The following is a 22335-nucleotide window of genomic DNA, read 5'->3' on the forward strand; positions in this document are numbered from 1 at the left end:
GTTTAGATGATGCCAATGTGTTTAAGAGAAGTTTCATGAGGCTCTCTCTGCAACAAATCCACACTCTTGGTGTTTCCTTTAATGTTCCCGATAATGTGGTTGAAGATGAGGTCATTATTGGCCCAGAGTATCATACTCTTGCTAATGCGGCCCCCACAAAAATCGATTGGTCTAAAGAAGAGGTCTCAGACCTAATGGTTCACACTGCTCCAATGTTAAGGAGGACATCTGACTAGTTAATGGTAAGTGGAAACAACATGTCAGCTCCTCACAAAGCCAAAGGTCATCATCCTGCAGAGAGCAAGGAGCAGTTTCATCTTCCCTCATTCCAGCATCAACAACCAAGTCTGCAGATAGGTTACTCACCTGAAGTTATTAGTCAGGTGGCGATGGGGAGAGACTTGAAGAAACCGCTACCAGACTAAAATCAACCTGTGAGTGGGATGACAAAATTATGCCAAAATCACCTTTTGTTGATTTTGAAGGTATTTACCAACAAATAATTGATGATCATTATTTTTCTGATTTGCTTGAAATTCCCTCCTCTTTTGTGTAAAATACTCCTAGCACTATTAATAAAGAATCAAGACTTGAAAGAACCTCTCCAGCATGGCTGAAAACAGAGGTAGAAAAAAAAAAAAAAGTGTCCACCCCTGTTTCTAGTGAGATAGATACAATTGCACTGTTGTTACAAAGTTCTCGCAAGCCTAAAAAGGCTAAGAGAATGTCTTAGATCATTTGACTCTGTATCTAGTCATCAGCTCTCAAAATTGTTGACCCTATTAGGGACATAAATGCAAGTAACATAACAGAAAATGATTATGAGATCAGCCATGTGGATATGAGATATTCTACTTTAGAAGGGGATGTCTATCATGCTGACTTTTAAGTCCATGCATTGATTAAAAGGGCCCAAGAACAGAAGAAAAAGAACCTGGAGCTGCAATCCCAAGTGCAGTCATTGAAGGATTTCATTTCATCTATCATAGATCCTACTACTGGGGAGGCTTCAAGTTCGCATGTATAGGAACTTGATCTGGACACTGTGAAAAAGGTCAAAGGTAATTTGGGATATGCTAAAGTTGTCACTGAGTGGATAGATGAAATGTATAGAGTTGGTGTCAATTACATCACTAAATTGAAAGTGTTATATATGAATATTTGGAATAAAAAAAGGAATTATTAGCCGAGCTACAGTAGATCAAGAAAGAGCATGGAAGCATATTTGTGCTTTCAAAGGAGGTCGCAAAGCTCATGTCATTGAATCATGCCATATTAATGATTAAAAAATTAGTAGAACATCCTAAGGAAGATGATCCTACCTGGCATGAAGCTTTAGATTGGAAAGAGAAAATCTATCGTGATTATATCAATGACATTGATGATGCTTGAAAATGCTACTTGAATGATATGTTGAAAATAAAGAATAACCTCGGTGCTCTAGATGTTGACCTTATGGACAACTTTGAGGAAAATGTACGAGAACTCAATGAAATGATGGGCCAGTTCAAAGATAATTATCAGAAGAGCATCATAGATCCTCAAAATATTTCCTTGGAATCTTTTAAAGGATTTTGTCACTTGCAAATGCATGCTACTACCTTTTAGTCTGAGATGGATGAAATGCACAAGAACATAGCCACTATTCACGGGTGAATTTCAAAATGGAAAACAAGATTGTGCATGAGAAAAATACCAGAAGACCCAAACATGGAGCCAATCGTGACTAGGTATCGGGAGTACAGACAAAGACTCAAAGCCTAGGAAGTGACACATGTTGGACAAGCGGTAGAGGCCATCAAAAATAATAAATCGGAAGCTGAGTAGGCGGTGGCAGTTTCATGATTTTACTATTTTATTATTTTTCTTAGATTATTGGCTAGGAGGCCTAAAAACTTATTTTTAAACAACGGTTGTCTTCAAGAAACTGTTACTATAAATGTTTTAAATAGATGGACTTAGTTTCATTTTAGGATCTTTTGGGAAAACCTTGTTTTACTCTTAAGAGCACAAAAATTCTTTAAGCACATTTATGTTTTTAACTATTTTGAATATAGAAAAATTATTGGTGGCTTTCAGATATATGTAATCTTTGAATTATGGTGTGTGGATGCCTTCTATTCTTTTGAATGGTTATCAGTGGATGGATTTATATTTAAAATGGTGAATGGTTTATATTTTCTGTCACTACAAGAGTATCATTTGTGACTGACATTTTGTGGTAATCTGGTTGATTCAAAATCTGAAAAATCTAAAAATGGTGTTTTGTTTCATATGCATGTCTTTGCAAAGCTTTCTGGTTAAAAGCTCTTTCCTTATTTTCTTTCGGGTTAAAATAATTTGGTTAATTCTTTATCAATTGAATATCATATGAAGGTAGCTGACACCTTGTAAAATAAGAAGAGAATCAGTCAGTAGATAGTTTGTTAAACTGGTTCATTCGTGGTTACATTTGTCACCTTTGAGGGCGTGAGTATAGAGTTAGGTGATAAATTTGTTAACCAAAATAAGTCAACATTCAAATAGAACAAAAGTGTAGGGATAAAGGCAAATACTCAAGCCAAGACATAGGCTTGGGCTTTTATACACAGGGTTCAAGAAATCATACCATTGTAAACACAAACTAAGAACTTGATAAAAAAATGAAACAAGGAGACCTATTCAAGATATTTTGATTGCTTATCAAATAGAAGAACAATAAGGTGATGTAGAGAATAAAATTCACAAAAATGTTTTGATTAAGTAAAAATAGGTTTTTGAAAGGAACCCAAACCTTTTTACATATCAAGAAATAGATAAAGCATTAAAGCAGAAAAAAACCATGCCTAATCACCCAAACAAAAAACAGTTCCCATCCAAACCAAAAAGGGAACTCAAAACACATAGAGTTGCTCAAAGACAACAAAAAGATAGCAAAAGGACAACACAAAGATAGAGACCGAGACAACTAAATGTTTTTCATAATATTTTCCGCGTGAACCACCATCTGCTTCATGTTATCCACAGAGGTCTTCAATTCATCCAGCTCACATCCCTTGATATCACCCCGATTCTTGGTGTTGACCCTAGTTCTCTTCTCATGACCTTTTTTCTCCATCTGGTCCTTGTCGCCCTCTTTATCTTTAATGTTATCAAATTTGTTAATCAAAATATTCATATTATCCATAGAGGCCTTAAGAATCTGGAAATTTTGTTCAGCAATCCTCTTCACAGTTAATTCCATCTTGTCGACTCTATTGACCAGGTTGTTCATGGTAGTTTCTAGCCCGTTCGCCTCTCTATTCCCTTCCATTTCCTTAACCTTCTTTTCTGTTTCAATAATTTTACAAACCATGGCCTCAATAGCTTCAACATTGTTGATCGCAACCACTAATTCTTTAACATTTTCAGAAAGAGGCTTCTCGCCTATCGTAGCATTTTTTATAACATTAATATTATTCTTCAGGTTGCTGATATCTTTCACAACTTTATTGATAGTATCACAAAATCCCTTAATACTATCATTATCCCCATGACAATCACTAGGATTTCCTCTTTTATTCTCTTGGCCCTCATTCTGCAATCCTTGAGTACTCATATCCTCACCATGACCCACATCCAGAATCTCGTCCTCCTCCTTACCCTTCATATTGTCATTTTTTTCCTCCTTTGTATCCTCGTCAGAAGCTATCAAAATCTGTGTTTTAGCCTTGTTAGCTCCCCTACTGGTATTCTTGTTCCTCTGAGTTTCTTTTCCCATTCCCTTTCCTTCCTTGATTTTGATGAATTTCTCCTCAAAGGACTCATCCTCGGAGTCTGAGAGATCAGAATCAACCACAATCCTCAAAAAGTAAAAAGGGGAGGAATAAGGGGAAAAGAAAGAGGATTTTGGTTGATTTTGATCTCTTGAACTTCGAGGATGAGACCTTTGAGGAGAAATTCATCAAAATAAAGAAAGGAAAGGGAATGGGAAATTCACAAAAAATATTAATTACACATACCCAACCGAGATTTTAGGAGGACTTCATCTATAATATGGAATAGCGGGTTCGTTATAAGTCAAACTACCACTACCACTTTTATGTACCTTGATAATTAAATGTTAGCCTCTTAAATAAGGAAGTTTGATTCCTTTTATTTTAAATGGATTTCAAAATATCATGGTGATAACTGGAACTACTATCTTTTCCTATATCTGCCTAACAAAAGTAGATTCTAAAAGTAAAACTTGATAAATTTACTTGCTTCTGCACCAAAATCCTTTGGTTTGAAAGGACAAATCTATTATTCAATGTTTCATGAAGAACAAGAGCTGCACTGCAGCGAAGTTCCTGCCAAAATGCCAGCAGGATAGTTTTGCAAATCAGGGACCAGCTTCTGGCTTCTGTGTAAGCAAATTATGCTTGAAATAATGCTTAAAATAGCAGATTCTGGGAGGGATAATGTTCTTAATCATTGGAGCATTCCGAGGTAAACAGCTTTGAAGGTGGTTATCTAAGTTTTACAACATAATGGATTACATACAACAAGAATTCATCATTTCATCTATTTATGAGCTGATTTTGCACTGTTAACTACCCATAGAAACAATTCAAAAACAGCATACACAAACCACATACAAATAGCAGGCATCCTCACAAATTATTATGGAGAATCATTCACCATTTTAAAAATACACTTAATCTCTTAGGATCCAAGCAAATGAAGCGAATTCAACATAAAACACATGGTCTACCATAGACTTGTGTCGAAGATGGCTTAGTGACCTAGTTGGTAATGACGGGTCTAACACGTTTCACAATTTTTGTGAGATTGAATGAAGTGCAAAGTTTTGCATGATCTCAATCATTTATTTAGACTGCACTATGTAGTAGTGTATGGAATGTTACGGAAGCATTGGATTAATGTAGCATCCAGTTGAAGGTTTACATACTTTTATGGTTCCGGTCTTGGTTCTAGGTATCAAAGAATTCATGTTCTTACCTGTAAATAATGTAGCAGCATCTTTGGTTTTGCAGGGATCTAACAAATACATTGAGTACCATCATCTACAGGGACAAATAAGATGACTGTCCATTTTTCTTCCATATTCATTTTGGACTCAAAATTGGGGGTCAATTTAAGGAGATATGTTCTTGTTATGGTTACTCCTCACAGGCATAAAAAGGGCATTAGTAGTACATATGAAACATAAACAGGACCAGATCATTACAGAAAAAAAGAAATCAGTTTTTCCAACTTGTTGCAATGCCATTTGCAGAAAATTTGCAACCAAACATTAACATATTTATGGGTTATCTTTACTAAAATTAGCCAGAAAACCATATTTGGCATGATATGCTGGAAAGAAATACCAAGAGATTTAAAAAAAAGGAAAGATCTTGTCAGTGTTAGATCTTTATTAGATTAATTCATAAGCAGTTATACTGCTCTGACAAATGAAGCATTAAAGAGCAGCTGAAAAATCATTTGCTACTTACTAAAGCAAGCAGAGAAGTGTCGGGAAACTTTGGCATGCTTTAGTCCCTGCATACTTCAGAAGCAAAGAATCCATAGAAAAACTCAATATCTTAAAGACAGTTTTGCATTGCAATTGTCACTCACTTTTTAATCAGATATTCATTTTGATAAAAAATGGATGGTAAGTTTGATGAAAAAAACAATCAAGAGGCAATCAAAGCCCACCTCATAAGAACAATGATTGTGGCAAATGCAATTGAGAAAAGATGCATTTTAATTGCCAACAGCACAAGCACTGATCAATGACCTACCAGAATTCATATCAACTTCAAATCCACTCACATGTTTGAGATGAAATCTTTCAGTTTCCTTTGTATGCTCACATTTATAAAAGATAATAAATATTTTCATGTAGGAGGGAAGAATGTATTGAGATTGAATGGAAGTGTGTAGAACTCCTCGTTACGGCTATCCCCTTTGAATGTTCAGAATTTAACCCACCAAGGCATTCCTCTATCCTTCTTCGCGTTGTGAACTTGTAGTGTATTGTCTAGGAATACTGCAATTATTAGTGCAATGGTTGGTGCTGAAGTGAAAACTGTGTTTAGAAAATCATTGAACTACCATCACACAGAGACAAATTAAATTTACATGATAAAACAAAACCACAAATTGAGCTAGAATACAGGTTTTTTGACAAATTAGGATTAGCATGTCAAACTCACCCATCTAGCCCCTGTATGAACAGGTCCATGGAAAGGATAAGGAGCTTTAGAAGAAGATACCATCAGGCCTTGAGAAATACCAACTTGGCTTTTTGTGCCGTATCAAATTCATTAAAGTACTGAGAGATGGACAATCCAAGGAACAAAGAAACTCCAGTAATGAACAGGTTCCGCAGAGAGTTCATGTTTGTGAACTGTAAAAAGGAAAGACCAATTGCCGCTGGAACAGACACAGCAACAGAGACCATATTTAGAGGCTGCAAAATATTTAAAACTGGGTGCAAAGACCATTTCTAGGTAATGAGATTGAAAAATATTGGCTTACCAACTAGCCCAAATAGAACACAATACAATGCAGCAAAAATTGGGAAAGGTATTGATGCAAAGAGGGCTCCAAATTTTCCTGTATCAGCAAACAAATACAGTAACAAATGTGACAAAACAACAATACATATGACCCTGTGCAAGCCACATGCAAATTTTTAAAATACCCCTAGGGCTCTATCACCCTATCCCCAAACAAAAGGACCCCCTACCTAAGATTGAAAATAATATCATGAACCCTGTAGAAATCTGCACCACACGGCGGCTACCAACTCGAGTTACCCCAAGAAGTCCAACTTTCTCACTGAAACAAGATGGCATGGTCCCAGGCTATAAATTTTGATTGCCAGTTATAAGCCCTAGAAAAAATAACAGGTTCTAGAATTTAAAAGAATAGAGATGAAAGCATTATCCTTCTTACACTGAAACTGTTGAACCAGTTCCTGTTCCAAAAAGACCATCCAGGAGTATCCCAATGCCCTGTTAGAAGCTATAGTATAAAATTTTATGTCATTCATGTGTGGAAGACAACAAACCTGAAAAAAGTGGATGATATATAGCTAAAGATCACATCTTAAATTCATACCTGCCAACCAATGCCACGACTAAGAACATATGTTGGAGGAGGTGTCGCACTGGCATTCCTGGATGCAGCCAAGTATGCTGCAGTTGACTGAAATTATAATTGAAAAAGTAGATTATTATAAAACAAGGGTAACTTGTGTGAGACTAATAATAATCAAGAAATGATAGAATAGACAAGCCCCTTTGACGTGATGAATTATGAAAAAATGATCCAAAGCAAAGTATATATCACCTCAATCATGGAAACTAAAATTGGAGCCATCATTCCAAATGTATGGCCAGCATTAAAGGTAGGGGCTCCCCATTGAAGTGGGTAGGGAAATTTCACCCTGCAGTTATTGAAGTCACTCTTCCTTTAAACCTTTATTATAGGTTTGAATGCAGTTCATAAAATACCGAAGACAAACTCATCAAGACATCAAACATGGCCTTTAAACATATCAAAGCATAAAATTCCTTACCAGGGAGTGGATGATAATAGGTGTGATTGATCAGTACAGCAGTGGACTTTTGTTAAGTCAGAACTGCCCTTTTAAGCTCCACTCGCAGTCAATAGATGTGCATATGCCCAAAAAAGGGCCACACATAAAAGCACTCCAAAACGTTAAAAAACTAGCAGATCTTTTACACGCATATACCTCAAATACTGCATCACGGCTTGCTTGGTTCTCTTTTCATGATGTTTGGCCCGTTGGCCGGGCTTATAACCTTTCACAAGCTTACCGAGTTGATCCAGTCGCCTATAGATAAGTAGGGGGCAGCACCTAAAGCAACAGAGCCTGTCCCAGCCCTCGCACGGTTCCAGAGCTAGATGTCCATATCCAGTCATCAACGTCAGTTGGGCCTGGATGGATTTGATCCAGCCACGGGCCGTGGGCGAGAACATAAATAGAAAATGTAAATTACAGAAGCAAGAAGCTTTATAGAACCAAACTCCAATTCCAAATTATTTTTTTTGGGGTTTGCACAAAGGCATGTGCTAATTAAATCAAGACTAAAAAAATGAATGGAATCTCAAAAACCAGTTTTTTTCTTGCAATTTTAGTTTCAGGTTTGTGCTCCATCTCCACTTGGACGGAAACAACCAAACCTCTTGATTGTTCTTGTTTAATTTATCTTTGTAATATTATTGAACCCATCAGTTCTGTTGCATCCAGGATCAATATTTCTGCCCATGATATCAAGCACTTGAGTGTTTCTGACTACTTAGCCAAAATTCATTGTTCTTGCTCTTCTAGCTTACCCTAAATGAAAAAATCTCTAACCCTTTCACGATTGATAAACATCGGAACATAAGTACCAAAGCAAGGAAAAGGGAAATAATCAGAGAAAAATACGTATGTGTGCATCAGACGCGAGGAGCTGATTCTGAAATTCATTCCAGTTGTTGGAACATGAGTGATACGTGGTGTTGAAAGACGTGAGGAAGGGCTTTACAGTGCGTTCATGAGACAACTCTTATACACCTGGCGTAAGGCCCTAATTCCACCCTAGTGCCTCCATGTTAGGCCTGTCTGCAAAATGTGGAAGCAATGACAAGGCATCTAAACTGTTCGATTCCTGACACTGCCCTGAATTTTCAGAAACGCATACCCCAAGACCTTTGTTACACTGCCCTGAATTCCTCTGTTAGTCGTGTGGTTTGCCAATCAAAGATGGCCAAAATACTGTGTATCAAAATTTTGGAGTAAAAAATGAGCAGCTTCTTTAGAATATAGTTTGGAAATAAAATTATGCAGATCTTTCTCGAAAGCTGATTGACTGAAAGGGGGAAAGATTAATCACAATTTACCATTTGAGGCCTTTGCTATAGTTTCCTGCAGGCAGGAACTAATAAATTCTTCAAAGGAAGTCTCTTCATTACTACCTTTGTCACCCATATAATGCCTAATTAATTCAATCTAGGAGTTGTGTTGTTCACGCATGGGTAAATTCAACTTATTTTTTTCTCATATATACTTATAATCATACAAATCAATGTCATTGAAGATAGGTGAGATTCAATCCTCATTGTAGATCCAAAAACATATTATTACTTAATTATCTTAAAATTCAACAATGACAATTTAGGAATCCAGTCTTTATTAATGTAAAAAATGTTATATTAAATTTGTATTTATGTACTTTATGCTAAACCACTGAAGTGAGTCTGGAAATAGTTTAACAATCTTGCATAGCAAGCATTTAACTTATCTGATGCCTGTAAATATTAAAGCCCATGGCTTCTGCAACTTTGTAACAGAGAGTGTTTTATCCAAAGACTTGGTGGGTGCTAAGAGCAACTTTAGTAGTGTTGTTATCCATGACAGAAAATAGATTCGAAGACAAGTCGATTAACTTTTTTAGCACGACACATGTATTATTGCCAACATAAAGGTAGTTCTATAGTTCATGTTGTATACATGGCTTTCCCAAAATGGTACAAGAAGCAAGGGTTTGTGGAAGTTTTGTACCTCCGAGTATAGCATATGCGCAATAAAATGGTGCCATGTGAGAACTTTTGCTTGTAAGATTATCATAGAAATAAAAAATCATTTTGTAGATTAATTTTAATTTTTAATAAATAAAAAAAATCTATTTCATTGGTTTTCCACGGATTGGTGTCTTGCCTTTGAAAATAGCTCTGCAATTAGATTTTATTAAGCTTGGTGACAATAGATTTTTTTTTAAATCTTTGTACATTTTGTTATATGCACATGCTAAATTATTACTTCCATAATACCTTGTTCCCATGAAGATTGTTATCAAATGGTTCAAATATGTTTAGCCAAGTTTCTATGTTCTGGATAGGGTGATCCTACAATATTGGGTTACATTTTTTGGTGCATCCTGGTTTTTGCTGAAATCATACATTTTTTAGAAAATATAATGATTTAAGTAATTAATTGAGGAGAGTTAGATCAAAGGCTCTTAGATCAAAATTTTTCGTTTAGAACCTCTCTACTTCTAAATCATACTTGCAATGGAGTCTCCTTTGCATCTATCAAAATTTTGATTAAAAACCACTTTTACATTAGCTTTTGGGGGGTCAAATGAATTCATTTCGAAGTTTTATTTTTTTTAAGCATTTAATCCTTATTATAAGCTTTCCAAACAATATAATTTTTAATATATTTAATTTCATTAATATATTTATTATTTATTTCTTATGAATATAGATTTTTCATCGAACATTAAGAATCTTGTTTCACACATGTGGAAAAATTGAAAAAAAGAGAAAAAAAAATTGAAAAAGTTATATTTTCCCTAGGTATTGATATCCTTATTTCAACGCAAAAAGAAGAAGTTTATTCAAATGCATACAAAAAAAATTATGCATTACAGAATACATCTTTGTCCAAATTATAATTACTCTATCTTAAAAAATAAATTTAAAAAAAAATATGAAAAAATGGGGATGATCCACACTACAATGATATGTTGTGATCCTTGCCCAGGTCAGGTCTGGGGTTCAAAACTTTGTATTCTTATGCTGCTTCAAATCCCATAGATGGCAAAATATGTGTGTTTTCCCTGTAGGTATCACGTGGCCATTAGGTGGCACTTTGTGGGTGGTTCTCGGTCTGCGGAGGTTGGTTGTTGGTTGGAGCACTTGCCCTGATGTCATCAGTTGTTGTGTCCTTCACCTACCCCCGTGTGCTGATGATCATGTTCTTTCCTTGGTAGCATTTGGAGGTTGTAAAAACAACCATGTTTTCCTTGCCCTATGGTGTGCCACAGAGGTTTACAGATGGTGCCACGATTGGTGTGGCTTGGACAGTAGTAGGTATGCCACAGTGGATGCAGAGTTGCCACGTTGTTTGCAATCTATAGAGGATGTGTTGGGTGACAATCCCTGCACAATGGTGACCATGCTATGCCCAACATAGTCAATACCATGTACGTAGGAAGGTGGGAAATCTGCGGTGGTGGTATGAAGGCGGGTGTGTCTTGGAGAGATAAGGTGTCCACACTAAGTGGAGGGATAAGGTGTGTGCAATTATGGAGAGATAAAGATTATGAGATTAATGGAGAGATAAGGATTGGAGTGATAAGGAGATTTATGGAGAGATAAGGATTGGAGCAATAAGGTGTGTATGGAGGGATAAGAAGAGATGAAATTGGCACAAGGAGATATAAGGTGTATATATGAGGATGAACCCCTCAAAAATGTGGTCTCGCTGGTTAGTTGCTCCAGTCAAAAAAGCAACACTGGTTCATAGCTCCAGTCAAAAAGTGTTTCAGCTTCGGCCCCTTACCGATCAAAAAAAAAAGTATGAAAAAATATCCATTCACTAGATATTTGTGTAACAATTCTATATTTCAAAAATTGGAATTTCCTTCTTGCTATAAAAATGTTATGCATTACCAAATAAATGTCACTTCTGAAAAATATTGAAATTTGTAAATATTGAATTATTAAAAGTTACATAACAATATGGACAATTAATTTTTAATTATTTTAAAAAATATATATTTAGAATCTATATGAAAAACCTTGCAAATTAGTAGTTTATTTCATCTTCAAATTCTCAATGGTTTAGCTCCTATAGGTTTTAGAAAGTAAAGATTTGATACAAAATATTGATTTCAGTGTCAAGTTTGGCCAAAACGTGTATCTGAGTATTGTGCAATCATTCAATACATGGTGACTATAGCAGCAACAAAATATTAATTTAAAAGTACATCTGGCAACCATTGTGCTTAGAGCAACAAAATATATAAGAAAATACCTTCATTGCACTTCCAACAACAACAAAATATTAATTAGATTAGATTTATATTAATAGTATTATGCATGTTTTATTTGCACAATATATATCATTAAATTTTAAAAATAAATATAAGATGTTATTTTTGGAAAAATAACAAATTAGATTAAAGGTTAACAGGCGTATATAGAATTGCAGAACTTTATTTCTCGCCAACTTGATTAAAGTACGAATACAATCATATTGGTATTTGATATATGCATGAATTTTGATGTTCATATAAATGAAATATAAAGTATTATTTCCATCTAAAAAGGGAAATTCAAAAAAACTTATTGCCTTATGCTCAATTTATTATTTCACTATTAAATATGTATTGGTCTTAACAACTTAATCTGATTATGTAATTATCTTCTAACATTGGTCCTTACTTACACGCATAATTTCTTTCACTTGTTTGTGAGATTTCCATGTCTTAATGAGCTTCTATTAAAGTAAAAACTTATCCAAATCTCCTATTTTTTGCCCAAGGCGGGGACTCTAGTTGTAACACAACTCTTGTTCTCTATACATTTCTTTTTCTATTGAGTGTAGTTTTTAATAATGAAATTAAAAATTTAGGAAAATAAAATTATACAATAATTATAATAAAAATAATAATTATGATATTTAAATATAATGTGTTTTTAAATTATCAATATTGTAAAGTTGTAATTTTATCTAATTATGTATAAAAACTATAGTTGTATCTTTGTTTATTTCTTATTTCCATACAAATATTTCAATAAGTTTCTTCGTTTTTATTTATTTGAATATATCTCAATATATCTCTATATGTTTCTATTTATTTATAATGGCATCATTTTCTCTATGGATTTCTATAATTATTTGGAAAGGTTGAAACTGAGCTTAGTAAGGTCCAAATCTCCTATTTTTTGCCCAAGGCAGGGACTCTAGTTGTAACACAACTCTTGTTCTCTATACATTTCTTTTTCTATTGAGTTTAGTTTTTAATAATGAAATTAAAAATTTAGGAAAATAAAATTATGCAATAATTATAATAAAAATATTGTAAAGTTTTAATTTTATCAAATTATGTATAAAAACTATAGTTATATCTTTGTTTATTTCTTATTTCCATACAAATATTTCAATAGGTTTCTTCATTTTCATTTATTTGAATATATCTCAATATATGTCTATATGTTTCTATTTATTTATTATGGCATCATTTTCTCTATGGATTTCTTCTTATCGTAAGATTATGTAGTTTTCTAAATAATAAAATAAAGAATTTAAAAAAATAAAATTTTACAATAATATTTTCATTAGAATCCTCACCCAAATTTAAATTTCAATGCTTGCAACTTCAAAAAAAAATCTTTACAAATTTCTTTAATTCCATATTAAAAACTTCCTTTTTCAAATTAAAATTAGACGACTTAAACTATTTCAACTATAAATAATTATTTATATAAGATTGGTATATTGCATATCATTTATAAATCCAACATAGTCTTCCTATAAGCAAATGTATGAGTGATATTACATACAAATAAATACAATAAATCCACTAACATAAAATATCAAACTACATTGAGAAGGTATTTAGAATTCACAAAATTCCTTCCACATTGGTAATCTTATATGGAAAAATATCAATCATATAAAGATATTGCTTGAGGCATTTGACACTTTTTGTTTCTTTATATTAGTTCTTTTATAGATTTATTTACATGTAATAAAATATAAATTATTTTTCATATTATTTTTTAAAAGATAAAATTTATAAATATTGTTTATTATAATTCCTTTCTTCTAAATTTTTGAAATTTAAGAAGAAATAGTTGTTTGTAAGTTCATTTTGAGTAGAACAATAATAAAATTATATACTTCTAATTTGAATATATTTTTAAATAAAGTAGTAATGAAATTCTATATATTTTAATCATTCATATATAATTGGGATTTTTTCATATTTAAAAATATTTAAGTTATCACAAAATAAATCTAAATATTCAAAGTCCCATACATCTCTCATTATCTAAATAATGACTTCCTATTGTAAAATTTAAGCCTATAAAGGACTATATATCTTAAATATTCAAATAAGGTTTAATTATGTTTATGGCTAGAGTTAAATTAGGGTACATTTCACTTATGGTCAGTGTTAGGGTTTCATTAGTATTAAGGTTAGTGTTTAATTATGATATGTGTTATCATTTAATTAGTGTTAAGGTTATGGTTACAATAGTGTTAGGGTTTAATTATTATAAGGGTGAAGTTAGGGTTATAATTTAAATAGGTTTAGGTTTAGGGTTAGGGTTAGGGTTCAAGTAGAGTTACAATTCAATTAAGGTTAATAGTTTGGCTAAGTTTATGTTTAAGATTAGAGTTCAATTGGAGTTACAATTCAATTAGGTTTAGGGTTAGAGTTCAATTAGGATTAGGGTTAATATTAAGGTTAGAGTTCAATTAAAGTTAGGGTTAGGGTGTTATTAGGGTTAGGATTAAAGTTTTATTATGATAAGTGTTAGAGTTTAGTTAGGGTCAAGGTTATGGATCCAGGTTAAAAATGGTTTGAGTTCCATACTCAAATTTACGTTTAAAAAGGTCGAGTAGGAATACAAAGAAAAATGCACAAAAATTTGATATAACCAATATCTAAATGAATCATCTTAATACATCATAAAAACATTTTGTATAGCTTGCTAGTTTAAATTATAAGTTGCATCCATTCATATTCAATGTTTTCCCACATTTCAAGATCAACACAATTGAATTCTAAATAATTACTCCTAACAAAGGCAATGTTCATTTCTTCCCAATTTTACCTCCCTCTAATATATTACCCAAAGTATATTTTGTTATCGGCATAACCATTGCATCTCACTGGGGTGCAAGTGCTAGTGATTATTTAAAACCTTTGTAAAACCTGTGTATCTACCTTATCATATAGATATATAATTCAAGGTGATATATACATGAGAAAGTGATATAAAATGTAAAATTGATTAATATTTTATCTCCTTAGCTCTTTGTGCTTTTTGATTAATTACATTATAACATGGTTTATATATAAATGAGTGTATGATGTTAAGACTACCATCAAAATTTTCAATAAGCAACAGGAAATTATTATTAAATTAAAATTACTTACTCGATAGGGTGGAACATTAAAATGGTAATAAGGATTAGAAACATAATAATATAGCTTGAAAATTTTCAATAGTTTACTTCTTTTAAATTTAGTTCAAATCTTTAGATGAAATTATTTAAATGCTATTACTATTATATTGATAATATCCTTATTTAGTTTTTTAAGATAATTTATAGTTAGAAGACTTTTAAAATTATATATATATATATATATATATATATATATATATATATATATATATATATATATATATATATATATATATATATATATATATATATATATATATATATATATATATATATATATAAATAAAGTAATTTTGTAGGATTATAGTTAATAGTTATGTTTTGTTTTGAAATGTAACATAACAATAACAATTTGTTTTAGGGTATTTAGTTGGTAGTATAAAATTTTATAACAAAGCAATTAGTTTTTTTTTAATTGAATCAAAGTAAGAGTACAAAGAATAATATCTACAACAAGTAGCTCAAAGATAATTACATCGCAAACTAAAAGGATTACAATAGACCATCATATGAACATGATGTTAATAGTAACAAAAAAATACATCACAAACTAATACAAATTATAAAAGGTCAACATATGGCATCATACAAACGAAACATGACATTAATGTTTAGCTTTACCATTTTACATAGATCCATATCATAGTTGTTTTAAAGTTGACTAGCTTAATCTTGAATTTGCTAAAGTGGTGTCATAATCAAAACATTTATCTTGGATTTAATTTAGAAGCTGTGAAAACAATAAAACAACCTGAAAAACTATGTTAGAGTAAAGCATTAGAATACCAGTTTCTTGATACAGTTGCTTAAAAATATAGTTGTACACCTAGCCTTACAAATATGACTAAAAATGACTTATTTGATAGAATCAACAATGTCGTCATCATGCAAACCAAATCCAAAGAAAGCTTCTTTCTAATTCAACTTATGATGAAAAATAGTAAAATTTAAAATAAAACTAGCATTCCATTGTTTTTTAATGAAGGGGAAATCTCAAAATATATGTTTCATAACTTCAATACATAAACATAAGGGGAAGTTAATTGGCTGAACTATAATGCATCTTAGTCCATGTAAAACTTTCCAAGCCAAAAATTGAGTCCCAACATTAGTTTTATATTTTCATATTTGTGTGCTCATTTTGGTCCACCTTTTGGCACTAAATTTGTATTTCCATTTATGATTGAGGCGAGGTACGATCTTCCAATGAGGCAAAAAATGAAGATAGATTTTCCTTAGTGGAAGATAACGAACATGAGAAGATGCTAGCCATTTCCAATCTTAAAAAAAAAATAGCATTCCCTCGGAGTACAAATTTTCATGGATAACTCAACTAGAACTAATGATTGCACAAATATAAAAAATTCTTTATACTTGATGTTCAACCATATTTTTCTTTGATTTTTAGCCATGAAGCCCATTCAAGAGATTTGAAATTCCAAATGTCTTTAAATTGTTGAACACCTTTCTTATACAAATATTAAGAATGCTTAGGAAAACAAAAAGCAAGCAATTGATTATGGTAATTTTAACAAGTTTATTCCATCATATTGATGATAAAGCAAAGATAAAATCATGTTGTAGGGAGGAACCATTCCATTGTAGAAATCCATAAGCTTGTTGCCAAGCCTTCCAAATTAATTGTAAGGCAAAAGAGCCCTTGATTTTGAAAAAGGGAGACATAATAAATTTATCAAACCAACCAATAGATTGAGATTTTTTATTTGTTGCATCTTAAAAAACTTGATTCTAGGAACAACTATTTTTCATGGTTCATCCCCTTTAGTAGCTTTGATAATTCACTTTGCGGCAAGGTACAACCCTTGAGTTTTAGGGTCAATGATTCCTACACCACCCATATGTCTTGGTTGAATGTAATGAGACCAAGACGAAATAATAAAACCAATATTTCCATCCCATTTGGACTAGAGAATTTTTCTAATTAATTCGTTCAAAACATCATATTTTCTCTTAGATGGCAATGAATATTAGTAGTGAGCATGAGAAGTAATAAAATTCTTGTTAACAACTTGAATTCTTTCAGCCAAACATAAAAATTTGTTGCCCAATTGATTAAATTATAAGATTGTTTAGGAATCAATCCCACATGTCAGAAAGAGAGACCCCTACACGAAAGGGAATGCCTCAATGTCGACAGGGTGATCCTACAATAGTGAGTTACAGTTTTTGGCCAAACTTGACATTGAAACAAACATTTTGAATCAATCTTCACTTTCTGACACCTATAGCTACTAAACTATGAGGAATTTGAATATGATGCAAACTAGTGATTTATCACATTTTGTCTATAAATTCTAAATATATATTTTTTAAATATTGGAATAAATTTGAATCCCTTTTTCCATCTCCTTCGATAACTAGTTTTTAATAGTAAACACCATTTTTAAAGAGTGATGTGTAGTATACGGAACATAACTTTTTTTCTATGAAGGAAAATTCTATTTTTTTCAATTTTAGATTTGTAACTACAATATATAGTGCTTGCATTTGATTTCATAATGTTTTATTAATTTTTTTACTTTAAATTAAGTTTTGAAGTCAAACCAATTACAATTTAGACATAGGTGTAGTATACAAAACATAACTTTTTTTGTATTTATCAAAATTCAATTTTTATTTTTCTTTTGGATCAAGAACATCAATACCAATTGTATAGATATTTTTCAGAATTTTTTTGCTAATATACTATTTTTCCACATGCATAGAACAAAGAGCTTGATGTTTGATGAAAAACCTATATTTAATTAAACTGCTATTTTGATCCTCAACCAAGGCCTTGAAAGCCATATATCTGTAGAAAATTGTAGATAAAGAGGGGAAAGGGCAACTTTAGGGGGTTTGAATGAACATATCTGTTGGAGCTCAAAAACACTGGTTTGATGAACCCTAAGAATATGCCACTTTCTATTATCAAGATCAATAATTGATTTTGGCCAACTAATGGAATGACCAATATGGTTTCAATTCCCTACTCTTTTGGCTCTGCCAAACCAACACGGGTGTATCCTACTTCCAAATACTTGATCCTTTTGTGACCAATTAATAATCTAGGCATATTATGATTGTAGTATATCTTCCTTTGACCAATCTTGAATTGGCATAAGGTTCCAAATTGATCTAATTCTTTACTCCTACTCCTATCTTACTTTTCCAAAAAAAATAAGTAAACTGAAACTAAAATAGAATTCTTTTGTATATTTATGATCAGTGCCTCACCCAAGGTTACAAAGTCTTTAAATTTGTTTCTAATTTTATTCAAGTTATTTGGCATTAATAACATTCATTCCTTGTATTAACATGCAAGTATGTAATATTGTATGACTCTTCTTATGAATCCAATTACTACCTTCGAACTGTTGTAATTTAATCAAATGGATTTTTAAATCTGCCTGACAGAACCTAGTCAATTGAATCACACAAAAGAGTAAGAGTTGCTTTGATAAATCAGAATTATCTTTGATAATAAATTTAAACATGTAAGAAGAAAAAGGAATTGGAGACAAGCATACACTATTTTATCATTACTAATCAACAAATAACTAAGCCAAAACCTTTTGGATTTTGTATTATATTTGCCACTGTAATGAGATACAAAATTTGAGTAGTATTCTCCTCTTGTTACTATTTTCCCCTGTCTTTTTTTTTTTTAATCTTTTTATCGGTCTTGGTTTCTCCCTTTTATACAAAATGGGGAGAAGCAACAAGCTTCGGACCATTGCAATGCTTCTATTCATAACAATTTATAACAAGTAAATTAAGAAATGTTTTTTATTTAACAAGATGAAACATGATTTTAAATAAGTTGGAGAATGTAAACTAGCCCGTTATCAAGATGTTATGAGTAATAACTCGTGACCCTTGGGTCTGGAAAGGTTATACTTTCAGTTGGGTGGGTTTCCCATTCGTCATCTGGCACTCTGTGTTCTCAATTCTCAAGATCCTTTAGAGGAGTAATCTCCCACTGGTAGACTTTATAGTCACTGGGCCACTAAAAATTCAAGATGATAGGCATGCTCATCAAATGATCCTTCCATTTCTTATCTGTTAGAGTTTGAACTTCTACAACAAACCTTGCATAACTAATATCCAAAGTGATAATCCTATCCTAAAACATATTGAAGCACTGAACACTGATGTTCTTCTCCTCTTTCATGTGTGCAATGATCTTCTGCACCATTTGGCTGAAATTACTCTTACAATCATTGAAGTCCTGGAGGTGTTTGTCCTTGTCTGTGATGGAAGGGATAGTCCAATGTTGGAATGTGTGGATGGAATCAATTTTGGCTTTCACTTTTTGCTCCTCATTTATGATATTCTAGAGTCCATCATTGATGGTATGCACCATTCACTTAGTCTCCATTATCTTAGGAGAAACATTAGGATTTCTTTGAGTTACTCTACTTAGAGTAACCAAAGTGATTATGTTGGTTGTCATCTTTTTAACAAGTTCTCTAGTTTGGGCCTATCTTCTTTCAACACTTCTATCATCTTCAACAAAGTCTCATAACTTCCACACACTTCTTCCAATTTTTCAAGTATCAGCTTGACCTTGTGTGAAAAAAATTGTTCAAAAATGTCCAAGGTTTGTTGTGGAATTCTTTGCAGGATCTCTTCATGGGCTACCCTCATATCCTAGATCTCCTTCTCATATTTTTTCTTTTCTTCATTCCACTCCTTACTGTGCTCAATTTTATCAATTGGTCATTATGGAGCATTTTTAGCAGAACAATAGCCCTACTTTGGTTATTAGGTTGTTTTTCTATCTCTTCTTTCAACTAAACAATGCATAGTGCATAGTCATAGTAACCGCCTCTAGTAGAGAGGTATCTTTCATTGTCTTTAGTATTGTTTCCCCCAATGTCTCCTTCGCTGTATCTACTAAGTTTGGTTTATGAGTGCTCTTGGAGCTCACCCATGCAGCTAATACTTCAGTCTTAGGTTTATACCTTGTACCACTTACCCCTTCATATGAGTCAAATTCAACAATCGGCATAGGATCTTCTTGTTGTCTCGCCTAATCCAACAAGAACATTTGTTTGAGGGTCATTCCAAAAACAATAATCATGTCACTTTTCAAAACCATCTTTCTTGATTCTGCAGGGGTGACATGTATTTCATCAAATTTCAATTCTCTGAAGGTTTGAGCAACAAATTCTTCATGTTTGGATTCTTCCACTCCCATGAGGTTCATTTGTTTTCTTTATTCAAACTCCTTCATCTTTGTCCTTAACCAAAAGTCCTTAAACTCTTGAGTATGGATGAGCTCATCATCATTCAAGAACCTCATAGACATATCCACTCTCTCATTAGTAGTATTATCAAGCTTTGCTTCTTTGGCTACTTGTGCTCTATAGCCATGTGTTTCCTCTTAATATCTCGATGGATCAACATGTGATTTCTCTATTGTTTCTTCTCCTCTCAGGGCCCTTAATGCACTAGCAACTTCATCTATGTCACCCTCTCCTTCAGATTCATCATAAGGCACCAGGGAGTCTAGATCAACTAGCTTCTGCTTCTTAGTAGGAGGTGAAATGGGAGAGATCTCTTCTGAAGAATCATCATCTGACACTGTGTGTATAATAACCCATTGGGGTTTCTTAGGTGGAACCTTGGCCTATTTTGGTGGAGAACCACCACCTGTTGATTTGCCATATATCTTTTCAAAATTATTTAAACACAATTCAATTATTTTCAACTCATCTGTTTCTTCATCATGGAATCAGGATAACGCAAGGTCTTTTCTTTCTTTCATCTTCTATCCTAGTTATGATTTGCCTCTTTTTTCTTCTTTGCACAATTTCCCCATATGATGTGAGATTTCTGACCAAGTCTTCCTGTATCGGGACTTCATGTGAAACTGATTTAATAACAAAACCAATGTGGTTTTCTAGATCACACATTCTTTCCTTACCGGGCTTTAACAATAAATAGGTTTTTATGTAATTTTGTAACTTCTCCAACATGTTGGAACCAATAGAGAAATCCATCAAATGTCACATGATGAGGCCTGTATGTCCCCTTTCTTCTTGGTACAATCAACTCCCTTTCCAACCATAGCATTTGCCACACAAACTCTAAGAATGCAATTCTGTCTGATAGGAAAATGGGTATCAAATGGGGAACTTGGGGGCACCCATAGACCCTAATAATAGTGTTCTCCCCCATATAAAACCAGTTTGCAAAGTTATGAGTGTGACCCTTCTCAAGGTCACAAGCTAGGGGCCTTAATACTTTCCTTATCTCAAGTGACAATCTATCAACTAAATGATTGAAAACACCAAAAATAGTGACAACAAAAGAATCATGGAAGACCTTGTAATCTGCATCTTTGCATCTTTTGTCCCATATATAACACCAAAACTACACTGGGAGCCTATTTCCTTTCTCATCTACAATTCCTAGCTTTAACCTTTGTGCAAAGGCTTGTTTGTTTTGAAATCAGATTAAATAACACAATAAAGAATAGTGATGGAAACCATTGCTTTTCTTCTTCTTTCATGCCACTAGCTACTCATGTACCTTTTTCTCACTTTTCGAGGCAAAATCAAATTTGAGGTTTACCTTATAATTTTGTATTCTCATTGCCATATACATTAGAGATATTAGCATTTTATCCCTAGCATCCTCTCACAATATTTGACATAAGGCAAAGTAGCTCTTTTGAAAGTATCCAAGGAAATCGTCAACATGGAAAAGTTCAGTGCTTGTTACCATTAGAAGTTGATTATTTACACCGCTTCTCCTATGGTATGGAAGCTCATCCTTCCTGAATGTCTTGTATAACCTGTTATAGTCCATGACAAACTATTCTAGGTATACCTTGGTGAGGGCTTGTTTGTTTAACATGAAACAATCAATAATAGCAGACCTGGTAATTACCAACAAAGGGTTCCCACTTGGCATCCTCACAACTCTAGTAATAGGATGATAATGGTCTACCAATATCTGGATTAGCTCATGGTCTACAAAAACATTTGGCACAATTAATTTTGCTACATCATATGTCCAAAGGTTAGACTGGGCTCTTCTCGTCCTTATTTTTGTAAAAATACCAAAACAAATATCTCCCTGAAACTAGAATCATGGCGTCCCTATAACCTTCCATACGATCCTTGAACACATTTTTGGCCCTTGTATCTACCGAGCCAGGCAATGCATCCAACAATGTTTTTTGCATAGGCCTTTTGGTTGGGTTTGCGACCCTCGGTTTTCTATCTGAACCCTCTTCATTCATAGAGCTTTCTCCCTCTCCAGTTTCACCTTTTCTCTTAGGCATTTTATCTATACTCATTACTCAAAATTTAAATACTTCTAAAAATTTAGTAGCTTAGAGAGGCAACTGGGTACTTACTTGTGCTTGT

At 32.9% G+C, this 22335-nt stretch overlaps 1 pseudogene across 1 annotated transcript; it reads right to left on the bottom strand.

The window, feature by feature from the left end:
* Window positions 1-5559: 5559 nt before the first annotated feature.
* Window positions 5560-9459, bottom strand: LOC131073639 (nucleobase-ascorbate transporter 1-like; annotated as a pseudogene). The gene is made up of 8 exons (XR_009112933.2): window positions 7535-9459; window positions 7306-7402; window positions 7075-7161; window positions 6910-6968; window positions 6701-6792; window positions 6490-6567; window positions 6165-6384; window positions 5560-6059 (listed from the first exon to the last, which is right to left on the bottom strand). The product of XR_009112933.2 is annotated as a nucleobase-ascorbate transporter 1-like (transcript).
* Between the last annotated feature and the right edge of the window lie 12876 nt (window positions 9460-22335).

The sequence above is a fragment of the Cryptomeria japonica genome, chromosome 11 (genome assembly GCF_030272615.1).
Source record: "Cryptomeria japonica chromosome 11, Sugi_1.0, whole genome shotgun sequence".
NCBI lineage: Eukaryota > Viridiplantae > Streptophyta > Pinopsida > Cupressales > Cupressaceae > Cryptomeria > Cryptomeria japonica.